Source organism: Petaurus breviceps, unplaced genomic scaffold (assembly GCF_028583685.1).
Source record: "Petaurus breviceps papuanus isolate PSGF00001 unplaced genomic scaffold, PetGlider_PUasm1.0 186, whole genome shotgun sequence".
NCBI lineage: Eukaryota > Metazoa > Chordata > Mammalia > Diprotodontia > Petauridae > Petaurus > Petaurus breviceps.
The window spans coordinates 42,855,925-42,861,863 of NW_027185798.1; positions in this window are offsets into that span (position 1 = coordinate 42,855,925).

A 5,939-nucleotide genomic window follows, 5' to 3' on the forward strand; every position below is an offset into this window, starting at 1 on the left:
CTTCTCCTCCTCCTCCTCCTCCCCCCCCCCCCCCCCCCCCCCCCCCCGCCCTTTCTTGCCCCTCCACGAGAACCCCGCCCCCTCCCGGCGCGCGGCGCCCGGCGCGCTGCCGTCACAGGCCGGGCGCTTGGGAACTAGCCCGGCCAGTCGACATTTGAGCCGGGGATTGGCCCCGGGCGTTTTGGGGGGTGGAACCCCGACGAGGCAACGGACGACCGATTGGCCAGTAGGGACGGAGGAGGAGGGCCCGAGAATGAGTGAAGTTTAGGGTGGGAAAAGAGAAGTTTGGAAGAGGCAGAACTGTGGGAGAGAGGCTAATGGAATCCTAGTCCGGACCGGGTTCCGGTGGAGAATGGGACTGAGATCCTCGGGAAGGGACCGGTGGGGACGTGGATGAGCTTTCTGGGGGGACAGGCTGTAGCCTGTACCGTCGCCGCGTGGATTTGGCAGGGGTGCGGAGGTGGGTGCGGGCCGAAGTGCGAAGGGGGACCTAGCGTGGGTATGCGGGGCCCAGCGCAGTGGGAGGACGTTGTGTGGGGAGCGCTGGAGAGCCAGGGTCTGAATTAGGCTTGGGTTCAAGTGCTGCCTCCGACATACCAGCTGGGTGATCCTGGGCAAGTCATTTAACCTTGTACCCAAACAACTCCACCCTGCAAAATACGTAGTAGTTTCTGATTTGCATTGCTTCCTCTTACCTACGGAATAATAAGTCTAGACCTCTCCCCCACATAAATATAATCTATTTAGCCCTTCTGATCACTTGTACTTAGTCTATTCACACAGGAAGGAGGAATATGCCTGACACCTTGTAAAACCTTAATAAATTGGCAGATTGATTCTCTTATTTCATAGTGGCACTACCCTGACCTCGCCAGACTTAAATAAAATTTGCTTCCACTCTGCCTACACACTACCGTATTCTTGCTTTATTATCATATTTGCCCAAACTCAAAGATCAAATTCACTTATGTACCTGCCTAACTTTATGAGCCTAAGTCATCACTGGAAATAGGCTGCAGTCAACTTGCATCCAACATATGTCTGTCTCTCCAAAGACTTTGAATTGCCCTCAATTTGATTCTTGGGAGAAGGTAGTGTTCCAAGATTTACAACCATACTGAATTATCTGGAGAACCTTAATGTCAAAGAAACAAGGTTTTTTTTTTTTTTTTTTTCTGGGGGGTAGCTTAAAAACAATTAAAAACACTATAATCGAAGTTCTTGCTCCAATTCAATTCCGAACCCAAGTTGTTCAATCTGCAGTGCCTGTCTCAGATGTATGTACTGATGTATTGAACTCAATGGACTGGCAAGGCAGCCATGGGTATATGGAATTTTTGATCCATTTAGTTCAGGAAGATATCAAAAGAATAGGAAAAAAATCACAGAGGATATTAATGTCCCAAAGAGGCTACCAAAAGAACATCACTAAGCTGCATGCCTATTTTTTTCTTCTATAAAGATGAAATTTTGTTGAGAATGATCTACATATGTACCAAGAGGTATCCTCCACGAAAATGAGATGGAAATATTTTTATTTTTTTGCAAAGAATTCTCATGGAAAGCACATTTTAATAGTCATGCAGAAAAGGGCACAAAATATAAGATCCTACACTATTTATTTGTCAGTTATAAAAAAGAAATAGAAGCAGCAGCAGCAGCATTTCACTTAGGACAAGAACAGCTTTAAAGTCCACCAACAAAATGTATAGACCATGCATATTGTAAGATCATACAAGATTCCTTCCAAAAAATAACCACAAAGATAAATGTATGTTTAACAGCCATCTTAATTTAACAGAGAATAAAAAAAAAGACGTGTGCTTTGCCAAGGTATTCTTCACCGTCATTGAGAATGACTGATGCAATACCCAAATGGAGGAGAGAGATTCTTGATATATTTTGAAGTTCTCCAAGAGTTCCTGTTTGTGGATAATACTGTGTTGATTGCATCAAGCAGTGGAATATTACAAGACTTCCTCAATGAGATTTGTGAATATTTTTTAAAAATTGTAACAATCCACACTGGAATATGGACATATTGAAATGTAAAAGAGGATTTTGAACTAAAAAACAGCTAAGTCCATTCTAGGCATAAAACTCCAACAGAATGTAAGATCTTTGATTTCAAGGACTAACTTAGTATCCCCAGAACCTAGCATAGTCCCTGGCACGTAATAAACCCTCAATAAGTTCTTGTTGAATTTTTCTTTAATTCTATGATTCTATTTGGTTCTTTGTTGTTCCAGTTTAACTGTGTGTTTTTAACATTATTTCAATGTGCAGACATGAGCCACCAGTTTGCTGAACACTAAAATGCCAACATGATATATTTAGTAGCTTTTTTTATGCTTTGCATCTAAAAATCCACCAGCAATTAAATTTTGAATAGTTTTTACATTTCACCTAGCTTAATTTTTCACTAGTCTATTTAGTATAAAACTTTTATCTTTGTAATTAACATAAGGCAAACTATCTTTATCATCTCTCTGTATATATATGCATATATATATATGTATAATTCTCCTGAATTCATGTTTTTTACCACCAGATATTTTGCTTTCTATACTATACACATGAAAAGGTTTGTTCTCTTATTACTATTATACCTAAATTGATTTGATTAATACTGAAAAACTTGGATCCACAGAAATGTTCTCAGGTCTGCAGAATTTTCTGTAGGCTTTCTCAAGCTTACTGGCATTATCATGCCTCTAATGCATTCTAACATCAGGAACCTAAAAAAAAAATTCAGTATTAATGATCTGAGTTCTATTTTCAAATTTTATTAGCATTTTTATTTGCCTGGGCCTGTGGGATAATTTGTATGCTAATGCTAAAATATGTTGAATTACAAAAGTAATAACATGGAAAGTATTTCAGTTAAAGAAATATGTACTGCTAAAAACTTGTGATGATATATGTGTTATGTCTGCTATGCAGAAACTTGCACATTTATCTGCAAATGATCAAATAAATCTTGCCCAATTTCATATAACCCCTTAGAACAGACTATACTGTTAATACATTATGAAAGAGGGATATATAGTGAAAAAGGGATATATATCTGTATGTATGTATGTATAATACATAGATTTTTTTTAGGAGAGCTGTTGGTACTTCTAGTGACTCAAATTTCAACATATCCATGCCCTCTCATACTGTGACTTTTATCAATAACTTTCTGTAACTTCAATGAAAGGTTCCCCTAACATGCTGGAAAACCTCCCTCTAGATCTCTTGGCAGTATCAATGAAGTTATCCTTTTCTTATCCCTTGTTCTTCATACATGCTTGACCAATTTCCTTTTCAGGTCACACATTTCTTTGGTAATATCCTTTATGCAGTTTCTTCTGAATAATTCTTCATTGGGAAAATGCTGCATCCTCTTCTCACCATGCCCTTGTCCATTATTGCCCTTTGGTTGATCCTAAACTCTAATTCTTCAAACCCTCTGGTATTCTAGAATACAGCCATACAGAATCCCCAGAAGAACAGTGATGTCCAAAAGATGGGCTTTTGGTTATGAGAAAAACTTGGGGTTATTAAAAGCACTGTGAAATTTCCCAAAGGAAATCCACCCTGCTCTCTGCCTCCTCTTAAATTCTAAGTCCAGTTCATTAGCCAAATGCAATGTCTCTCCAGGTTATGCTACCAATGGACCAGAGCTATGGGTAGGATAACTAACTATATATGACAATCTGGACCATAAGCCTTTTTTTTAACCACTCGGGTTTTAGTGAGGCTGAACTCTTTAGAGTGATTATAGATCCTTTTTATGAGGCTACAACAGTATTCCAAAACATGATGCAGTCAGCACAATGACCATCTTGCAAACAGGAGTATCTGGAAGGCCTCACCATTTATAGCATCTCTCTATATAGGTCTCTCATTTGGATTCTGCATTGGACATCCTCTGAGACAGAAGCAAACATGTTTGGCAATCATGCATTTCCCTGTTTTATGCCCAGCTTGATATTAATAATCAGAGATTCATCAAAAATCTGTTATATCTTTCAAGGAATCTTAAATTTCACATATGCATGGAAAGCATCTTGATAAAGGAAAGGCTATATATCCCATATGGTGACAAAGATACAAAATTACCTGACTACAACTAGACAGAATAAAAAATATAATTCACTAAAAATATTTTAAATGTATGATCATTGAAGCTATAACTAGAAGGGATCTTAGGGACCAGGTAGTCTAACCTCCTTATTTTTACAGAAGAGGAAACTGAGAGGTGGCTAGGTGGCGCTGTGAATAGAGCATTGGCCCTGGAGTCAGAAGGACCTGAGTTCAAATTTGACCTCAAACACAACACAAAACTGGCCATGTGACCTTGGACAAGTCACTTAACCTCAATTGCCCTACCTTCCCCCCTCCAAAAAAAAAGGCAAAAAAAAAAAAAGAAGGGGAAACTGAAGTCAGGAGGAGTGGAGTGACTTGACCACACAAACAGAGCTAAGATTCCAAAATCAGTATGGCTTCCATTACACTCTTCTGCCTCTCTGACTTTGAAAGTTGAGCTTTGGTGACTGATAGTTTAAAAAGATGACAGAATCAGGTCTCCCCCCCCCCCCCAGTAGTTTCTTTTCTAATTTTGATTGTCCCATTCATAAAAGGTTTCTGCCTCTGGTCTCACACTAGGAATTGAATGTCACAGTTGTTTTGGTGGTGTGTTGTTTTTTTTTAAGAGATGTGAAAATTTGTGGGTAAATTAACCAAGCATATTACAACACATCCAAGACACATCACAATGCACCAAAGGGTCATAAAACAATGGGGAAAGGTAGTCTCTAGTCCCATCCCTGCCAAAAATCACTGGCCAGGTTACAACTTCTCTATGGCTCAGTTTTTTCTTCAAAGAGGTACAATAATACTTGCCCTCCATAATTCAAAAGATGATTGTGAAGATGGCATGACATTATACACATACTTTGAAAAGTCGAAAGCAAAGTGCGAATAAAATATTATTTATGCTTTGAATGAAAATGGATAATAGATGATGCTATATGAAGGGGAGCTAGAAGGTCCTGGGAATTATTAGCTTAAAGGATGAGAAGACTTCAGGAGGACATAACTGCCTTTTGGTGTTTGAAATGCTGTCATGTGCAAGAGAGCTGTGACTTTTTCTTTTTGGCTCTCGAGCAGCAGTCTCTAAATATTTTTCATTGTATACCTTTATTAATAAAAAAAAATAAATTGAATGTATTTATTTATAAACTATGTAAATGTACTACTATACTAATACATAATTATAAAACATATACAAAAATAGAAATTAAGAGTAAGATAAAATGAAATAAATTCTACTTTTAAAATATGTTAATTTATTAACAGTACAAAAAGCTTTGCTCTAACTACAATATTATTTGGGGGAGAATATTGTGATAGAATATTTCTTTTGTTTTAAAACCTGCATGTGATGTGGGGGATAAGGTAGAATTGTAAATCATTATTAGTATTTAATTGTTCAGCTAATAGAACAATGTACTAGCCAAGTAGGTAAATTTCTTTTTTTTTTTAATCTTTTTTTGAAAGATACATGATACAACAAACAAGTAAAGGGTCATATTAGTGAACATTATAGTTTTTCAGCACAAGCCATGTTTCTTTGTATGCATTCACCATGCAGAACAAACAAAATGCAAAAACAGCAAAGGGAATTATATCTAACTTCAAATCAGCAGAAAGTTTTCAGTATAAGTTTGTTCCTCTTTCTTTACCTTGCTCCGTTAATGGATGTTATCATGCTTTAATTTCCTATTCATGTTTGGACACTTTAGTTGGGTTTGTTTTTTTCTTTCTTTTTTGCATGAGTAAAAAGGAACAAGTAAAGCAGTTTAGCTGGATAATAGAGTATAGGACTTCAAATCAAGGCAAATCAGTAAATTAGCACCTACTAAGTGCCAGACACTGTGGTAATCCCTGGG